The 21,865-nt window shown below is 40.4% G+C and overlaps 1 long non-coding RNA gene across 4 annotated transcripts in view; it reads left to right on the plus strand.

Annotated features, from left to right (window-relative positions):
* Window positions 1-21,865, plus strand: part of LOC149802136 (uncharacterized) — a 41,214-nt gene that overhangs the window by 9,366 nt on the left and 9,983 nt on the right. For all 4 annotated transcript variants that reach the window (XR_016420788.1, XR_016420787.1, XR_016420789.1 and 1 more), the window contains exon 3: window positions 18,388-18,502. This is a non-coding gene — a long non-coding RNA (uncharacterized LOC149802136). The remainder of the gene's footprint in view (window positions 1-18,387; window positions 18,503-21,865) is intronic.

Below are 21,865 nucleotides of genomic sequence, written 5' to 3' on the forward strand. Positions count from 1 at the left end.
TTATCGCTGAGAATGACAGCAACCGCTCTATAATTAACACCACCCGGGGCTATACGAGCTCGGAAGTGTATATCAACGACGGATTGTCTCGTTAAATCAAGATGTTCCAGCGAAAAATAATAAATCGGATACAGGTTTTTAAAATCAAGTTGTGATATTTGCAAACCAGTGTCGACGTTTTGATCACGACCCATATATGACAGCAATCGATGATACACACGTGCGATATGGTTGTCGCCGTAATTAAGCTGTATGTCCTCGGATGGTTCCTGTTGTCCGTTTATTCTCAGCGAAACATCCCTGACTCCTAATTGATCAAATATCATATGGCTGCGTTCTTGACTGCCCAATCGTTCCCTATTCTGTAGCGCTATGAATATATGACGCGGGGCTGAAACACCCTGTTTTGATGCCAGGTGCCATGTAAACGTATCGGCGACGTTATCCTCTTTAGCATCAGTTGTTACCGCTAGCCAACTCAACAACGATTTCCCTCCCTGTTCCATAAATGCTAACAATCGTGCTTCCGTGGTAACTGATGGAGTCAGCACCGGCATCCACAATGCCATTTTAGTTAAAACGACTTTACCGGCAGCGACGCCAGCAGCACGCCATATTGCATTGTTATCATCGCCCCTTCGCGTCAGCGCGATTGTATGCTTAGCCCCATAGATAACTTTTCTAACATTTCTGCAGAATCCAAATATGTGATGGAGTGGAATCGCGCATGAAAACTGTCGGCGTGGTCCTTGCAACATCCCTACTCGTGTTGCGAATCCCATATTGTAATTATCGTTAAGACTTTTTATAATATTGAAATTAGCGCCTGGTCTTGCTCTGCGGTCTGGATTGGCTGCTTCAGCCTGTGGGTCAGTTGCGGTATCTCTTTCCACCAGCACGTTGATGTACTGAAGATGATCAGCGTTATTAGTGGTGTCCTTTGCGAACATTATAGATGGGCCCGCCGATCTTGTATAATCATCCGAGTATCTCGCCAACCCAATTATCGTCGTTGCAACATCAACCTCGCGTTCTATTGATTCAATTTCTCGCCCGTCAATAAGATATCTGGCGCTCTCAAATAACGCCATGATACCGTTGTTGACGAAGCCAACTCGAACACGATGGTCATCTGCGTATGGTGCATTATCGGCGGCATTTGTCACGAGTTCTCCCTCAATTTCGATAAACGCTTCACACGGCAAAAAATATTTACTGGTATCTTGGACCTGAAGTTCAATTCGCGATCGTAGGTCGGGTTGCGCTGCATAATAAGAATAATATTGATAATCACGGACAGAATCATCCCTGCGCACTGGGGCGTCCATATCAAACGCGGGGTCAGCGGTTCGCGCAAACATTCTATTATTTATCATGTTGACGTTTTCAATTGAAATCCATCAACGTCGTTTTCGTCGTAGACCACTCCCCGCTATCGCGTTCATGAGCGCGTTGGTTGCCGCATCGGCGGATGGCGAAGTCGCCAACGACGGAGTCGTCGCCAACGACTCTAATTTTTCTTCCACGGCGTTATTTATTACTTTACTGACATTCGCAGGCATCACTGTCGTTGATGGCATCTGTTTTCTTTTTGAGAATCTCTTGGATTTCACCAACGACATTAGTTTGTCCCGCGCGGCTGAAAGCGCCTTTCCGGCAACATCTCCAATAGCACTAATACCCTTATCACGAATAACATAAATAGCCTTCATTCCTAATTGTTTGGCTAACGGCGCTACTTTTGGAGCCATTCTTGTAAATAACCCCTCAATGGTGCTACCGAGACCATCTCCATAGTACGCGCGGTAAACAGGCAATCGCGAGTTTACCACGTAGACGAGTACTGGTTTATCGTGGTTGTAGTGTATGATCATCCTTATTAAAAACACCAGTTTTCCAATTAATCATCCACGAGCTCGTCTATGAGCGTTCGATATGCATTAATGTCCATAATACCGCCTGTAAATAACCGCTTGCAAATATCAGCGGCCTCATTGATTATTTCCGTAGAGTTATTTCCGGCTCGTTTTCCTCCGATTAGTACTTCCAGCCGTGATATATCACTGAGAACACTATTAGGACAGGTAACGCCGTAGGATTCTTTACCAACAGAGTATCCTTTTCCTTTTTTTGGTGTTATACTCTTAACTTCCTTGTGGAATGCGTCGTAATCGGATTTACTACGATGTGGTAATGCATCTTTATGTTTACTTGCTAAATACACTATTCTTGCCCAGTCCTTTAACGACTTTATATTTTTCTCGTAACCGCTATTGATATGCTTCTTATCTCGTATGCTCTTAGCAAAATTGTTGGCAGTAAAATTAATTAATTCTTCCCTGTTGCTGAAGTCTCTAATTTGATCTATTGTGCTCTTCTTGAGTACAATACGGGGTATATTCCCCTCTTTTTCTTCCGGTATTTCTTCTTCTGGTATTTCTTCTCTGGTATTTCTTCTTCTGGTTCTTTCGCAGTAGCACCCGGTTCTTCCTCGTCGGCCATTGTAACATAAGGTTCTTGTGGTTCGGTTATAGCGAGTGGTGGTGGCCTCCGTGTTGTAGCAGCCGCTATTTTTGCAGGGAGTGTTTCTAAAGACCTTTTTGTTTGTTTTGTCTCTGCCGCTATCTTTTCAAGCGCACCAAGAACGGGTACAGTTACCGCCGTAACATCCTTAGTCGCTTTAGTTACCGGGGCAAATAACTGTTCACTTCCAACAGCAAAATCAGTTTGCATTTGTTGTCGCGTTTGAAGTTTCTCTCTCACTCTGTCTCGTAACGGTATAAACTTTCTAAGCGCTGCTAGTCGCTCTCTGGCTAGCCGAGTAGTAAGTGATTCACCTACCATTATTGCAAATTGCTCCGCAAATTTCTAATTTTCCGCCGAGTGTACCATCGGGGGCTCCACGGAGTTTTCGTCTATAATCCTTCTAATGTTTTTGATCTTACTAGAAATCTCCCGGCGTCGTTCATAAACACGTCCGAGTTTTTTTCGTATTATTTCAACGGCAGTGAATAGTCCAATGAATGCATTTGCGTCATTGTGGTACAGGTTCTCATTAATCGTATGTTGTAATCGTTTTATAAAAAAGTACTCGCGGGCCAGGGTAAAACGCCCCCGTTTCGACTGTTCGTTAATAATCTCATAATCGGATAATATTTTTTCACTGTCGAGACCATCAGATAATTCAATTCCTTGATTTTTTAATTTTGAAATCTCAGTTAATATATTATTGATGTCTTGGGAATCCATATTCTTATAAACATCTTATTTCTAATATCAAAAATTTTAATAAAATTTAAGTTTAAAGTTTAATAAAATTATTGGGGGTCATTTTTGACCCCGTTTTTTGTATGGACAGTACAATGCCGTAAATCTCCACTCGAGTGTTGTGGCAGATTGCAGGCATACATGGACAGTACAATGCCGTAAATCTCCACTCGAGTGTTGTGGCAGATTGCAGGCATACATGGACAGTACAATGCCGTAAATCTCCACTCGAGTGTTGTGGCAGATTGCAGGCATATACATATACTTAATTAAGGACATTCACATCTTGGAACCCCAAAGCATACATCTCCGGGAGGGAGGCCTAGGGTGACAAACGTCATCGTAGACCGCCCAGAAGATATGCTTGGGGGACATCACTACATGTACTTAATTAAGGATGAATATATTTACAATGAAATGATTGATGGATGATGGGACGACACAAGACAGCACAAACATAAAACGGCGGGGCGGAACTCTACGGCCAATTCAACCAATCAAAAGCAACCCAATTAAATTAACCCGGATGCATGATTGTGAACAACCACACGCCCGGGTCAAGAGCGTGGGTTAGTTTTGATTAGTTGAATTGGCTTTCGAAAGCCCCAGGCTTATAACGAGTCATCTTATATATAAAGTGAATAATACAGCGGCGTCAGTCACAAGGTGTGTGTTAATTTGAATTCCCTTGAATCGTTAAACCCTTAAATACTTATTAATGGTGTTTCACGGCATTTAAATGAAACCAAATACTCAAATAAAACATTAAAAAAAAGAATACAGCTGTTAGATAACAGCGTGTATTTCATTAGTTTTCATCGTAAAATGATTAATTAATCGCAACATTAATTGGACTTCAAGGGACATAACTCTTGTCATGCGACGCTATCACAAAACGAGTTATCTCCCTTTGATGTTATATATGAAAATCGAATTCTGTGACCCGTCTTTTTTGAGATCGCTGTTTTAGTTATATTCTCCGCAACATCTCGAACTGATTTACTACAAATATCGAAGTATTTACCAGCCGCATTCATAGAGCGAAATATTTTTTCTTCGTGCGTTATTGTATCAAATGACTTTACGGGTTTTGCCTTTCTCATCCCTCCTGTTTTTCCAAATTTGGAATTTTGACTCGATGTAACAGCTCTTAGATTACACAGTCTGTTATTTTGAGGACATCCATCAATGTGATCAATAACGAGACCGTCGTTGATCAGTCCGTTAAACGCTTCATACACCATCCTGTGAATAAGACAGATTTTTTTCCCAGCATTAAATCGCAAGTATCCGTGATTATTTACGGTACCAACCGGCTTCTTCAGTCTACAATTTCTAACAACGCCGTCGCGAGATGCCTCGTAATTAACAAACACAGGGTGAGGTCTGAACTCTTGGTCCATTTGTATAATAATACTACTTGTCTAATTCATTATTTGGTTTAATTATAAACCTTTCAATGTAGTCTTGAGGAGTTTTGATGATTTTGTCTTTGACGGAGTCGGCGGTGGGGTCGATGACGGCGTTTTTTATTCGTTTATCGTAATAACGCTTTAACTCTCTGTATCGCTTTCCGCCACAATTAATACACAACTGCGATTTTCCTCTTACACCAACGTGGCAAACCAAGCACGGGAAGGGGCCAAGAGAACCATTACGAACGCTTTGTAAATGATACCCGCAGAATTCACCTCTACATGATTTATTGCACGGGGTTATCGACCCAATCATCAACCATTTGCATTTATTCATTATACTATATTCTTTTATTTAAATACTTGTTTTAATTATATGGATGAGTTTGAGAGATTAGCAGTAATTAAGCCCTGGAAAAATATTAAGTTCAATCTCGATAGAGTCCTCAAGGACACACCAAAAGCGTTAATAAACGATAAAACCCTGTTGAGTAAAATACGCGATTGTATCAATGAATTCAAGCGTGATGGTGCATCTCATAGTTGGTCAACATTTCGAATTGATGGCGTTGTTGATGCTACCATGAACGATAACTGCGCAGCAATGATAATATCACAACTTGACGGTAAAAAGTATTTCTTCAGAGTAAAATTCATTGTCCGGGTGGAATCAGGTGATTGGATCATACGTGATAAATTTGAACCAGTTCTCAGCGACAAGAAAACAGTCACTGTTAGCCGCGACTCCAAGCCGGGGTTGTTAACCGGAATTGATAGACCATACTATGAACGAGCGTATCCTGAAACAGCAGTTGTTTATGGAATATACCCGTTAAATAAGAAACCTGATATCCGAAAACTGAAACCAATGAAACAGTCAACTGGGATAAATTGTGTAGCAGAACGAATAATAGAGCATTTTACAAATGCATGTCGAGGAAACAAATTGACTGATTTACGACGTAGCAAAATCAACCAGTGGGAACTAACCGTAAAAGAGCGTGGAGCAACCATCAGCGACATAGCGAGATTAGAAACATCGCTGAGATTTCCAATAACCGTTACAACGATAACCGGTGAAGTATTATACGAATCGAAGTATAAATCGAAGGGAGCCCCAATTAAAATTATTGATCATAACGAACACGCATGGACGCCCGCGATCACAATATTTCCACGGGATAGAACAGTAAAGTATATCCCCGAAGAATTCTCCCGGGATGGTTTTCTCGCGGAGAGGAAACTATTTGATGCTATTGCCTACTTGTGTAAAAACGACCCTGTATCAGTGTGGTTACTTCGCAGCGCTGAAAACGATGCGGATACCTTTGATCAGTTTGTAAGACCAAACGGCGAATTATATCGCACTGAAGCATTTCACAACAGGATGAAAAAAACCGCCATAGAATTTGAAGAGCATGATGAACAACTGCTAACAAATTGTTTTACGATTCCATCGGTTGTAGCTCATGTTGCAGCAAGGAAAAATGAGTGGAGACCAACGCGCAAGGAATTTCTGCCGGATGTACAATCCAGTTGTTTGGAATACTATCACGGTGGACTATGGAACACTGAATACAACCGCGACGCTATGATCTCGGTTGATATGGTTGCCTGTTATCCAGCGAGTTTTCTCGGGTATGGATCCGCCGCTGAGTATTTCAAATGATTTGGACACCCCAGTCATGAAATGACTCGTGTTGCTATTAATGGACCACTGCCTGATTTTGATTTAACCGGATTCGCTCGCGTAGTATCATTTGAGTTCGCGGCAGGACTTCATCGCTGTTGTTATATTTGGATCGGTAGACACATGGCTGAAAAGAAGTGGCTGCCAATAGCGCTGCTACGGTATATGATTGATTGTAGCATGCTAGTTTCGTTGATTGTCAGTGACGCGATTATATCATACCGGGCACAGACTGAAGTCTGGTTACCAGAACCGGAGCGTCTAGATAGCATAATTGACGAGTCCAGAAAACACGTTGATGCCGACGAGGAATATATCATCGAATGGTCCAGGAGGATATTTAACCAACGAAACCGCGAGGCAAAAGATCTCGGTAGAAGAATAATTGGTAAGTTCACACAAGGTGGAAAAAAACCACGACTACAAACGATATTGCTCACGGCTGATTATAGATGACGCAGAATATGATTTCGTAATCAAGGACGCAGTGGCAAAAAATAGATACGTGAACTGCAAAACAGCTTTCTTGTCCAATGGAACAAGGTTGGGTACAGTTGTTACCTACAGCGATGGAGACAGCCCGGCGTATCCACATTTGAGGGCGTCTATGCTGGGTTATGCCGCTATCAATTTATTCTCGATGATAAATAGATTCCCCGATACCGCGGTTAGAGTAGCCGTTGATTCGTTTTATGTTGACGTAGCGTATAAGGGAAACGTAGCCGAGTTTACTAGTCCGGACGAGAGTTGGGGTGCATGGAGAATTAAAAATGAAATACGACGCGATTATTCCCCGTCAGCAGATGTCACCGTTGAGAACAACTACTTACGCGGTGATAAATTGTCAGAATGGTCTAATGCACCATCGTGTTCTGATCCAATTTGTAGACACAAGACGGTTTATTTAAGCGGCTGTGGCGGGTCAGGAAAGACGACTCGGGCAATTGAATTATTTCGAACGCGGGCAAGTATAATCGTGCTTACACCGACCCATAGACTAGCGCGAGAGATAAAACAACGAAATGTTGACGCCGTTACTTATCACAGCTTTTTTCGATACAGCGGCGGTGAGTGGACTCCTGATCGAATGGGTGAAAACTTTATTCCTGAGGTTATCATCTGGGACGAAATATGTACTGTTTCGTTAGATGTTTTACAAATGTTTCTTGATTGGTTGCTGCGCGCGAATACAGCGGTGATCATGTGTGGCGACCATGGTCAACCACCACCATTTGTCGGCGAGGGTCCACATGATTGGTTAAGGGGTTTTGTGGACTATTATGAAGAAACCGATACTGATTACCGAGCACTTGATGAACAACTGCGCGAGGTTAAAAAATTAATCAGATTACAGCCGGATAGAATTCAGTGTGAAATAATTCGCGAGGTGATTCCGGAAACGCCGTTAAATGAATTCTGGGAAACATGGAGACCAAACGATTTGATTGTAGCGAGCAGAAAGATAGTCAGAGACACACTTCAGCGGAGGTTGTTTACGTTGCATAAGGAAAGGTTTCCAACGCGTCCAGTGCCGTTATGTTATAGACCCGCGGACACACGGCGGCAGAACATTGAAGTTGAAATTCCAGGCCGGACAGAAAAACAAATTCTCGTGCTGAATGATATCGTGCTCGTTGATATCGGTGTCGTCGAGGACGCGCTACGTGCTGATAAATCCCCGTGGACGCTAGGATACGCAACAACAATACATTCCTCGCAGGGACTAACCATCACGGACACAATTGTTTGGATAGTTGATAATCGCATCGAATGGTCGAATCTAGTCTATCTTGCAGTGTCCAGAGTACGAAGGATAAATCAGCTTCGAAGAATTGTTATTGACGAAGCCACCGACGAAGCCGGCGACAAAGTCACCATCGATGCAAGCGTCATTGATAGAAAACTCTCGGGTTACCGCCAACAGGATAAAAAAGAACAGCGGCGTTTTGATATTGATGCCGAATTAATAATCTCGCTACGACAACAACAGAATAATCACTGCGCGAGTTGCAATTGTATAATGAGTTGGCGTTATTCGGATAAAGACACTCGCCAATTTACCGTGGATAGGATCGATAACAGTCTCGGTCATGTCAAAAACAATGTGAGGTTGACCTGTCTTGAGTGCAATAGACGCAACGGCGCTAGTTAAGACCACGTGGGGGCAATTGAGTATCGTTAGGTATCACTTGTAGTTGCTCGCGTGTAAATCCGCGCTGAGGAGCAGTTGAATCCAGTCTATAGATCGGTGGTCTACCAGTTGATCGTGTTATCGTTGATATGTTATGTGTGGTAACACTCCAAATAGGATCAGTAGCTCTTTTTTTACCGCCTTCAAGCTCTCCTGGTTCATATAGATATCTCACGGTAACATCGCCGAGAATCGGCTTGGAAACGCTATCTATTTTTGATCTTCCGGGTATATACTCGTATTTAATCGCGTCGCTGGGCTTCATGTTGATTGCTCGGGTAATCTCGTTATTTAACGCTGCAATTACACCTGGCAACCTTTTAACCCATTCACGAGATCGTTTTTCTTGGATGAATTCCTTCGCGTATTGATATCCAAATAACCGTTCAGCGAGAGTCCGATTGAATCGTTCAACAATTGCCTGATCACGATGTAGCGCAGTATGACCTCGTCGTATCGCGACGCTATGATGTTTCAGCGTTGATAAAACAGCGCCGCGAAATTCACTACCGGGATCAACTTGTAATAGATTTGGCCAGCGCAGAGGGCCTCTTCGATAAATTCTTTCAAACGCAGCGGCTACTTCAGTTGCCGACTTTGTTTTTAACGGCTCCGCTTGTTTGTATCGACTCGCAACATCAACTACGGTTAGCGCGTATTTGTAACCGTTGTCATGCGGCAAAAATAGTATATCAGCCTGATGAACTTCATTAGGTACGCTGACATCAAAGCGCGAGAAGTTGATTTGTTTAGGCGGTGGTAGATAGATTTGCCATATAGCCTGTTTGGATAACCAATTAGCCGCAGTGGTCTTTGTTACCTTTGCAGCGCTTGCAAGCTTACCAATTGCGGCCTTCCCCTTCCAGTATCCTCTCGGAGAATAATAGATGGATTCCATGTTGTTATTATAAACGCTATCGTTTTCAATTACCAGCGCCAGAAGCTCCGCTTCCAATCATTAATTTACCTTTCATAGCCGATTTTACCAACCATGAGGCCAATTTTTCTTTGACGGATTTATCAGGAATAGCATTTAATGCGTGAATTAATTTTACATCCGCAATATGACGCTGTTGCAGATCGCTACTTTTGTAAGCAACATCATGAGCATGACACGCCTTATCGATAGCGTTTATTGGATACTCACCGGGTTTGGGCTGATTTTGATCATCGAGTCTAATATCTAATCGTGTTCCGGGGCCACAGTAGTTATATCCTGGGAGGTGTTTTTCTCCTGGATACTTTGCCCACGGTGTTCCGGGGAGTTTTGCCAATTTGGCTGCGATGTCACCTCCTCGCTTTTTTTTAAAACATCTCCGGGTCTAATAGAAATAAATCTAAATTTCTTTGTACCGCATTGTACACACTTGCCAGTAAGCGCCGATCTGTTATTTCTTGTTGTAACGGTTGTCATATCATTTGTGCCAGTACGTACTCTACACTTCACACAATATAGATCCATAATTTATGTATAGAGATATGAATATAATTGATTTTTCGGCGACTAAAACAAGAGAACCAGTTAAGCATGTTGCAACGTTACCAAACTCGATCCGGATGATTATCATCGGACCATCTGGATCCGGCAAGACGCAATTGTTACTCAATTTAATAATGAGATGGATGAAGTGGGATAAGTTGTATTTGGTTGCTCCTAGCGTAGATGATCAACGATGCTACGAGGTGTTGAAAGATTTCAACGAGAATGCATCAGCGATCGCTAAAAAAAAATGTTATTGAGTTTATTACGGATATCAATGATGCACCGGGTATTGATGATATTGATGGCGACGTTAACAATCTAGTCGTGTACGATGATGTTATGTTAGACAATCAAAAAAACCCAGCTAGGATATTTTCCAGAGGCAGGCATAAAAACACTGACGTGATATATGTCACTCAACGATACACTCAGATTCCAAAAGTAATTAGAGACAACTGTAATATTCTTGCTGTGTTCAACGGCGTTGATACACACACGCTACGAAATATTTGGCAGACATGGTGCGGCGGTGACATGGACTTTAATGTTTTTCGAAACTTTTTTAGTCATGCTCAGTCGACCCCACATGGATTCGTAACGATAAATTTACATGATCCTCGGACACGATATCGTATCGGACTTGACCAAATATTCGGTTAGTTGTAAATAATTTTCATTGTAAATAACTCCTTAGCAGCAGGGGGGCGATGACATCGACGCGGTCGTCGATGTGCTTACCGGACGCTGACGACGCTGGGGATCGACGCGCAGAAGGTGTTAATTAAACCAAATGACGATTGGACGATCCCCCAACGACGACGTCGTTTTTTTTTTACCAGGCGCTGACGACACTAGATCGTTGAGTTGCAGAAAGTAATAATTAAGCAAAATAACGATTGGACAAAATGTCCGATTCGCCCCCCCTGCTGCTGTAGTAAAGTGGGGCACATTAGGGACAATGGGACTTAGCATTAAAAAGACCCCTGGTTCAGATTAGGGACAATGGAAATTTAACATGGAGAGAAATCGTGGGTCACTTTAGGGACAATGGGAATTTAACATAGAGTTTGGGTCTGTCTAGGGACAGGGGAAATTAACATGGGGAATAGAGTTTGGGCTTTTGGGATTTTTTAAAAAAAATTTTTAAATTTAAATTTAAATTTAAATTTAAATTTAAAAAAAAAAAGGGGGGTAGGCAATGGAAAGGCTATCTCTTTTCGAGAAATATGGCTGGCCCTGAAAAGGGCCTTTGGGTTTTCTTCTTCTTCTTCTGCTTCTAGTTTCTTCTTTTTCTCCACCAAGTTCTTATTTTATCTCCAACACTCTTTCTCTTCTTTTCTTTCTTTTTTTTCTCCTGCTCTTCTTTCTTCTTCTCTTCCTCCTCTTCTTTCTTCCTCTTTTCATTTTCTTCTTCTTTTTCAATTTTTTCATTCCATGCTCTCATCCTTATCCTTTCCTCTTCATCCTCCTTCTCCTCCTTTATTTCTTTCAACAGATCACTGATGATTACCTTCATTTTTCGTAAATTGTTTATCTCCATCTTCACTCGATGGGGACTATAAGAATAGTGATCCTCGTTTAGGTTAACCAACATTTGCTCTATCATTCCTAAATTGTCGAGGACGTTTTGCAATTTTTCCATTTTGTCCATTTGGTTAGAAGCCATCATCTTTTTTTATTCTTTGCAGAATGGTTTGAACGACGAATACTGTGGGTTCTTATACGAAAAGCGCGGACGTGAAGGAAAACATCCTTCTACTTTTTCATTTCATATAATAAAACCCAAACTATACTTTCTCATTTCATATAATAAAAACCCAAACTATACTCTCCACATACGCTTAGAAACAATAAACAAAATCCATAATCTACTATCCACACAATCTTACGTGAGCGCTTACAAAACCCAAACTATACTCTCCACATATGCTAAGAAACAATAAACAAAATCCATAATCTACTATCCACACAATCGTACGTGAGCGGTTACAAAACCCAAACTATACTCTCCACATATGCTAAGAAACAATAAACAAATCCATAATCTACTATCCACACAATCGTACGTGAGCGGTTACAAAACCCTAACTATACTCTCCACATACGCTAAGAAACAATTAACAAAATCCATAATCTACTATCCACACAATCTTACGTGAGCGCTTACAAAACCCAAACTATACTCTCCACATACGCTAAGAAACAATAAAAAATCCATAATCTACTATTCACACAATCGTACGTGAGCGGGTACAAACACAAACACACAAACACAAACACACAAACACATACGCTAAGAAACAATAAACAAATCCATAATCTACTATCCACACAATCGTACGTGAGCGGTTACAAAACCCTAACTATACTCTCCACATAAGCTAAGAAACAATTAACAAAATCCATAATCTACTATCCACACAATCTTACGTGAGCGCTTACAAAACCCAAACTATACTCTTCACATACGCTAAGAAACAATAAAGAAACCCATAATCTACCATTCACACAAACTTACGTGAGCAGTTACAAACACAAACACACAAACACATACCCTCGCACTATGAAAAAAGAGTTAGTGTTTATAATCACACTACTCTACCTACACACACACACACACACACACACACACACACACACACACACACACACATTGGCAAATCGATAGTTATTTCTTTTCTAGAGTATTGGGTAGCCCTTAAAAGGGCTGGTTTTTTTTTTTTTGAACTCCAGATGCACCCATCTAATGGTTGCACCTTCCTGGCCTGGCGCCACACACGCATCTTCTTCCCCAGTCTCCTTTCACCTTTCTTCTGGGGAGCGCAGAGGGAGGATGATTCGCTTCAACACCCCAATCCTCTGTCTCGGGAATATTGTACGACATCCTCTCTTCTAGTTTCTTTTCCTCCTCTTCCCTCTGTCTTCTCTTCTCCTCTTCGTTCTTCATTCTTTCCTCTTCTACTATAGCCTTCGCGGCCAGTTCATTTAACAGGCGCCTGACATATTCCAGATGTATCTGGAGTTCAAGAAGTTTGCTTATTCTGCTATTCATTCTTGTGTTGATCAATCAACAAGGGTAGCTAGACTGCCCAGCGAGTTTCAATTTGTAGTGAAAGCGCGGACGTGATGGAAAACATCCCCCTAAAAACATAAAATTGATCTTACCTAGATCATAACCAAAAAAAAAACAACAACGCGCGGACCTAAAAGAAACACTCATTCACTTTTTTATGCTACCTATCACTATTTTAAAATTTTTTATAAATCACTTCAGTAGACTATCCACATACGCAAAGCAATCCAATCTAACCCCAAATTTACACCTCAAACACCAAAAACAAAAAAGACATCATTTTAATCTACTGTCCATACCAACTTACTTAACCACTTACAAACACAAACACACAAACACATACCCTCACATTTTTTTAAAAAAGAGTTAGTGTTTATTTTCACACTACTCTACCTACACACATTGGCAAATCGATTGTTATTTCTTTTCTAGAGTATTGGGTAGCCCTGAAAAGGGCTATTTTTTTTTGTTTGCTATGGCATTCTTTTTAGTTTCTAAGAATGCGATGTCCTCTGAGGATAGATTTTCTGGCGATAGGTCTGCTTCTTCGGAAAGTGAAGAAGAACTCTTTGGTGTCGATACGACAATCGACAAAGCCTCTGTCAGCTTCAAGTTGCTGCTGCTGCTCTTGTTGTTGTTGTTGCTGCTGTCTCTGAAGTCTGTACTTTTCTGTCCATTCTTCTTTTTCCCTGTTCATTTCTTCTCTGAAGAGCTCTTCTATCAGGTCTTCAGTGATTTTTAACATTCTCACATTCTCTATTTCTTCTGGCTTCGGTATCAGACTGTGTTTGACCCTATGCAAATTCACGTAGGCTTCGTTGAGTTTAGCTAGTTTGGAGCACATCTTCTTAGGAGGATGAGTCGACAATGGATGGTTAGACTGGAAACAACCCGGTTCTTAAAGTCAAAGCGCGGACGTGAAGGAAAACATCCCCACACGGTTTTTGAGTCGCAACGTTTAGTGAGTGTCATGAGAGGGATAGTAAGAAATGAAAGAGCATCAATCCAACATTCTTATAGCTAAACAAAAGACAAAGGCATTTTTTTCAAAACACAACATTTTTTATTCAAAAATCACTTAACACTAAACAACAACTCTAACATTTTTAACAATAATCCAACAATATAACATCAAACAATTTTTTCAAAACACAACATTTTTTATTCAAAAATCACTTAACACTTAACGACAACTCTAACATTTTTTAACAACAATGCAAGACTAAAAGTTTCTCCACTAGGTAAAGAGGGATAACAGTCTTCCATGGTTTCTAGTAATCTAGGATGACTTCTCTCAAACTGTTGATTTCTATGGTATTATCGAATTCTGCATACAGGATGACGTTCACCGTTTCATCAGGGTCTCGGTCTTTAAACTGAATTTCCACACGAATCTGGCCGGATTTTACAGGGTGGAAATGTCCCTCGTCGCTGCCTTGGTCTGGAGTGAAATCGAAAGCACACAAAGCGTAGCCTCCTGCATAATCCTCGTACGTAATACCGTGACTGGTATTGGTTCCTAACTGTCCGGTGGCTTCGTACAGGGACAAGTACGATCTCAAGTAATTCTTCTTGGTAAAGTCAGGTTCGAAAGGTCGGGTACACAAGGTCTTGCCATCGCGACTGACTTCGATTTTGGACACGCCAAAGTGTTGAAAGTAGAAAGGATTTTTTTCGGCAGCTCCGTTGAAGGCTGTATTCTCGACGATACCAACGATCAAACGTTTGGGTAACTGTCCTTGGAACAGATGATCTTCGATCATGGATCGCTGTCCCTTGAGGAAGAGACACGTGAGCCATTTTCAGTGTGGCTTTACCATCGGTGATGTCAAACTGGTCATTAGATTGTTGTACGTGTTGAATCTTGTCCATGACTTCGGAAGGGGTTAGTTCTGCGGGTCTGCTAAACTCGATCCAAGCAGGGGATTTCAAACCGTCGTGATCTATGGATAGTGTCAAGCGATCGTCTTCTTTGGGTTGACATTGTCGCTTGAGTGCGGTGAGCAAAGAATCCCACATCTCGGTGATAAACCCTTCTGCTTTCTCCAAGGGTACGTCGGCCTTGAAATCTTTAAACTTCACCGTGTAGGTGTAAGCCGTGGTTCAAAATTTTCTAGAGGAGCGCTTTTCCGTCTCTCGAATGGAATAGTACTTTTCAGGGTTGACTAAGGGTGGTGAACTTGGTTTAGAGGGTTCGGATTCTGGTTCACTCATGTCCTCTTCAAAATCACTGGCATGAATTTGTGCCAAGATTTCAGCCCTGGTACGAGGCGATAGATCACGTTTCTGCCTCTTACTTTCTTCTTCTTCTTTCTTCTCGAATGAATAGGATCGTTTCATCTTGAGTGCAAAACGTCAAATGACTCAAGTTCAAACACCATAGACTAATTTATAGTCATGGCAAACCAGCGTATATAAAAAGGGTGTGTCTTGTCCTTTCACTATTCATTTCACTCTCAAACCGAGGAGAACGATGGAAGAGACTACCCAGATGGAACGTTTCGTCAGAGCTTTGCGAGGGTTCATTAGAAAATTCTCTTCAGACCAGCCGACGGACTACTCTCCTTCCTTTCGAGATAAGAGTCAGGATACTTGCTATATCTGTCAGAAGAAAGGGCATTGGTCTTCAGAGTGTCCAGACCGTCAAAAAAAAAAAAAAACAGGGGCTAAAAAAGACAAAAGTCAAGATACCTGTTATTATTGTAAAGAAAAAGGACATTGGTCTCCAGATTGCCCAAAAAAGAAACAAGAGGAGTCAGAAGAAAAGAAGGATTCTTCAGAAGAAGAGAGGGATTCTTCGGAAGAAGAGAGGGATTCTTCGAAAGAAGAGAGGGATTCTTCAGAGGAAGAAGAGGAAGAAAGAAGACAATTCTATTTAAAAGAAGCAAAGAAACAGGAGAAGAAAAGAAGAAGGGAAGAAAATGAGGAAAAAATGGTGAAGAAATTCAAAAAACAGAGAGACTAAACAAGGAGAAAGAAGAAGTCATTGAACTTTTAATTAAAGTGTTCTGTGGTGAATTGTGAATTGTATTGTAAAAAATGGATAAAAGAATACATGAATGATATAAGGTAAGTGTCTTTGAGTTTTGATTTTAAAATAAGAAGCTACACTCACGCACTCATACACAGACACGTCCTATAAGGGTAAAATGGGTGGGGTTTATTTTTGAGTTATTGGCAAATTGAAATTGTATTTCTTTTCGATAAATGTGGGTGGCCCTGAAAAGGGCCTTTTTATTTTGGTGTAGGGGTGAGTTTAACCAATCAACTTTAACTGCCTTAAGCCTTTGCCATGGCCAAGGCCTACTTCTGATGATTGGGTTGAAATCACTAAGGGTGGTACGACAGGCTTAGTCACAGGGTTGGCATGTTTAGCTCGGGAAGGTCGTATTCTCTTCGGTCGTGATAAAGAAGTCTGATACATTTGTTTCAGACTTCTTAACTCCGCTAAAATGTCCAACAGTACCGTAGCCGTTTGATTTTCACCCTCTTGTTTCTTTGCTGCTACTTCTTCTTGCTGTTGTTGCTGTTGTTTTTTTTCTTACCTCTTCTTGTTGCTGTTGCTGTTGCTGTAGGAGAAAAGCTTGTTCCGCTTCCTTTTGTCGTTGCATAAATTTCTCCAATTCTTCTTTCTGTCTCTGTCTAAAATTCTCCACTTGCGGTAATGAAGAAGGTAACGAAGGTTCCGGAACAAATTCTTGCGAGGTAAGAAAATCCACAAAATCCCAATTCACCTCTTCTGAAAGTAAGTCCGGGTTCCCTTGGGCAGTCTCCCCTGCTGGTGCACCCCAATGGATCGTTTTCTGAGTTTCCGTCATGTTGAATCACTGTCGCATAGATTGACTGCACACAAGCGCTAGCGAATCTATATAGACCAACTGACGTCACATACTACTCTCTTCGGATTGGATGCGGGCTGACTGAATTTTGTAACGCGTGTTTGGATTGGTGAATGAACTCAATCCGTTTCAATCCTGCCTCTACCTATAAATAAGCGCAGTTCAGTGCATTGATTCACTTGTTCTCGTCGCTTCAAGATGTGGACCGATGTGCAATCTTCTACGCTTGTGTCTTCCATGATGTTCCGGACGGACATACCCATGTATGTCCGATCCAAGTGGACTGTTGTCCACAGGACAAACACCAGTCTGTGGATACGTGGGATCTACGTAGAAAGACAAGGATGCCTCAAAAGAGTCCTGATTTACGGTCCTACAGTGAAACGCAGCCTAAGGACAAGAAGACGATCAATGCGGTGCCCTTTATGTTAATGAATACATTAACATAAACCCAAAGGCCCTTTTCAGGGCCAGCCATATTTCTCAAAAAGTGACAGCCTTTCCATTGCCTACCCCCCCCCTTTTTTAAATTTAAATTTAAATTTAAAAAAATTTTTAAAAAAATCCCAAAAGCCCAAACTCTATTCCCCATGTTAATTTCCCTTGTCCCTAGACAGACCCAAACTCTATGTTAAATTCCCATTGTCCCTAAAGTGACCCATGATTTCTCTCCATGTTAAATTTCCATTGTCCCTAATCTAACCCAGGGGTCTTTTTAATGCTAAGTCCCATTGTCCCTAATGTGCCCCACTTTACTACTATTATGATACACTTATCATACCTGTATATGAAATCTTAATACTAACACTTATACTTGCAATACTACTACTAATAAAAACACCTGCATTGATAATTTGATTATGTTCAATTGGACTTGTATCTAAATGATCACCAGCTGTATGAAAAGACATATTTTAATATATAGATATTGGATGGAATACTAGTTACCACAATTGAATAGTCATATGATAAATGATATATTATTTTAAACAATTTATATTTGCAGTGAAACATACTTTTACATTATTTTCACTTTAATTTCATTTATAGAACAGTATACTCTGCATTCATTAAATTACTGAAATGGTTAATAATACAACAACAAATACTGCAACTTCCAGAATCACAAAAATCAAAAGATATAAACAAAAACTTCCCTACATGTATCAACAGTTGTCACTTAATAGACAGAACTATGAAGATTTAGAATAGGATGTTAACAAATTAGGTATTCAAGTTAAAAAGAAAAAAATACCAAGTAAGCTTACTACCAAAAAATCAAACAATAACAGTGAATTTTAGTACATTCCCAGGAAACAGAATATATGATTTTTCTTAACTTGATCTGATACATCTTAAATCTATAGAAAATGATTCATATTGTATGACTAAAATATTATGTAAAAAAAAATTCCATCACTTTTTTCAGATGCAACATGCATACCCCAACCCATCCTTCTTGATCATAAAGTATACCAGCATTCCACTATAAGATGGGGAGCTGTAGTGGCTCAGTGGTTAGCTTTCTGGACCTGTGAAATAAGGTAGGTTCAAATTCTACCATCAGACCAACCTGGGTTAGCTACCATGGTGTGTCCTTGGGCAAGGCACTATACTTAAAGTGCCTTGGCACTAAATAACTTACTTGTGTTGGTTTACCATAAAAGGCCAAACCAAACACAAAAAAACAACAACTTTAAAATATGAGTTTTGTCAATACTAAGTAAATGAAAATCATACTGAAGAAATGTTTTTGTTAATACAGTTTAATGGATCTAAAAAATCTCTTCTGCAGGAGTTTAAAATGTTAAATTAAAAAGGTCATGGTACACATTGCTTTGTTCGTACACATCAGGCTCCGTAACCCATATCCAACTAAAAATTTTAGTAGAGTCTGAATAAAACATATTTTAATCTGGATGATAATATTCTTTCTCCATTCATATATTACACCACCAAGATTGATCCAAATAAGATTACATTTTACTATAACACTGAGGATGAGTATGCCTCTTGACAACTGACAAATGTGGAGAGAATGGAGTTAAACTGAACTTTGATTTCTTTTCAACCATAGCACAAGATGATCATTTATTATGAAAAAACCTGAATATAGTTGGATTTCATAACCATGACAGTCTTGATACAATATAAATTCAATATATTATTGTTGTCTTGAGGTATAGTTCTGTATATTACAATCTCACACAAGATCAGGGTATATTTTAGTACCATACAGTTAATTCGGGATTGTATTAATACCTATTCTGGTGAATGAACATTAAATAAGGTTTACTATTTTGGAACCAGTTGCAATAAAGTTTACTAAACAAGAGAAAATATGACTTTACTATAATATCTAAAATGTAAAATCTGCAAACAGAATACTTGCTTGACTTTACACTTCAACTATATCATAATATTTATTTGAAATGAATTTATACAAATGGCATTAAATTGGGTTTCAGGCTGGTAATGACAATGGTAGTAGTGAATAGGGACGGTCTAGGGACTAGGGAACTTCCATGTTAAAAAGGGTATATCCACTCTGGGGACTATGTAATTTAACATGGGAGAAAAAAAAATATCCATTCTAGGGACAAGGGGAATTTAACATGGGAGAAAGAAAAAAAACTATTCACTCTAGGGACAAGGGAAATTGAACATGGGGAATAAATCGTGGGACTGTCTTGGGACTAGGGGAAATGCAACAGGGTCGGGACCCTATTTTAATAAGGTCCCGACCTGATGGGTCTATGAAAATGGAACAAGCGAAAATTGAAACAGGGAAGGGTCTCTATTTTTTTTTTATTTTTTTAAACAAAAAAATAAAAAAAGGGGTAGGCATTTGAAAGTCAAGATCTTTTCGAGAGATAGGAATGGCCCTGAAAAGGGCCTTTGGTTTTATGTTAATATACCCTTAACATAAAGGGCATCTGTGACATCTTCTTCTTGACCTTAGGCTGCGTCTGACTGCAGGACCATAGATTAAGACTCTTTTGAGGCATCCTTGATGCTCCACATAAGATTCTTCGCATCCAAAGGCTGGTGTCTGTCCTGTGGATAACTGTCCAGTTGGATCGGACATACATTGATATGTCCGTCCGGAACATCATCGAAGACACAAGCGTTGAAGATTGTACGTCGGTCCACATGTTGGGGTGCTGAGTAACAGGTGAAGGAATGCAGTGAACTGTACTTATTTATAGGGGGAGGAAGGATTGAAACGGATTGAGTTTGTTGACCAATCCAAACACGCGTTACAAAATTCAGTCAGCCCACGTCCAATCCGAAGAGAGCAGTCTGTGACGTCACATAGTCTATATAGATTCGCTAGCGCCTGTGCGCAGTCAATCTAAGCGACAGTTTTTCAACATGACGGAAACTCAGAAAACGATCAGTTTGGGTGCACTGATGGTGGAGACTACCCAAGGGAACCCAGACTTACTTTCAGAAGAGGTGAATTGGGATTTTGTGGATTTTTTTACCTTGCAAGAATTTGTTCCTGAACCTTCGTCACCTTCTCCTTCATTACCGCACATGGAAAATTTTAGACAGAGACAGAAAGAAGAATTGGAGAAATTTATACAACAGCAAAAGGAAGCGGAACAAGCTTTTCTCCTACAGCAACAGCAGCAAGAAGAAGAGGTAAGAAAAAAAACAACAAGAAGAAGAAGCAGCAGCAAAGAAACAAGGGTGTCAAAATCAAACGGTCACGGTACTGTTAGACATTTTAGCGGAGTTAAGAAGTCTGAAACAATGTATCAGACTTCTTTATTACGGCCGAAGAGAATACGACCTTCCCAAGCTAAACACTCCAACCCTGTGACTACGCCTACTGCACCACCCTTAGTGATTTCAACGAAATCATCATCAACAGTACGCAGTCCAGAAGTAGGCCTTGGCCATGGCAAAGGCTTAAGACAGTTAAAGTTGATTGTTTAAACTCACCCCTTACACCAAAAAAGGCCCTTTTCAGGGCCATCCACGTCTCTCGAAAAGAGATAGACTTTCAATTGCCAATAACTAAAAAAAACCATTTTGCCCAATAGTACCTGTCTGTGTATGAGTGTGCGTGAGTGTAGGTTCTTATTTTAAAATCAAAACCCAAAGACACTTACCTTTTATAATTAATTTATTCTTTTATAAATATTTACAATTCACAATTCACAACAGAGCACTTTAAAAAGTTCATAGACTTATTCTGTCTCATTGTTCACTCTCTGTTTTTTTAATTTCTTCACCGTCATAGTCTTTTCCTCCTCTTCCTTCTCACTTTCTTCCCTTCTTTTCTTCTCCTGTTTCTTTTTCTTCACCTGTCTGTTTTCTTCCTCTTCTTCTTCCTCTTCCTCTGAAGAATCCCTCTCTTCTTCTGACTCCTCTTGTTTCTTTTTTGGGCAGTCTGGTGACCAATGTCCTTTTTCTTGACAATAATAACAGGTATCTTGACTTTTGTCTCTTCTAACCCCTTTTTTTTTTTTTGACGGTCTGGACACTCTGAAGACCAATGCCCTTTCTTCTGACAGATATAGCAAGTATCTTGACTTCTATCTTGAAAGGAAGGAGAGTAGTCCGTCGGCTGGTCTGAAGAGAATTTTCTAATGAACCCTCGCAAAGCTCTGATGAAACGTTCGATCTTGGTAGTCTCTTCCATCGTTGTGCTCAGTTTGAGAGTGAAATGAATAGTGAAAGGACAAGACACATACCCTTTATATACGCTGGTCTGCTATGACTATAAATTAGTCCATGGTGTTTAAACTTTAGTCATTTGACTTTTTGCTATCGAGATGAAATGATCCAATTCATTTGAGAAGAAAGAAGAAGAAAGTAAGAGGCAGAAACGTGATCTATCGCCTCGTACCAGGGCTGAAGTCTTGGCACAAATTCATGCCAGTGATTTTGAAGAG

This window comes from Sinohyriopsis cumingii, chromosome 4 (assembly GCF_028554795.1).
Source record: "Sinohyriopsis cumingii isolate HCF-2022 chromosome 4, ASM2855479v2, whole genome shotgun sequence".
Lineage (NCBI taxonomy): Eukaryota > Metazoa > Mollusca > Bivalvia > Unionida > Unionidae > Sinohyriopsis > Sinohyriopsis cumingii.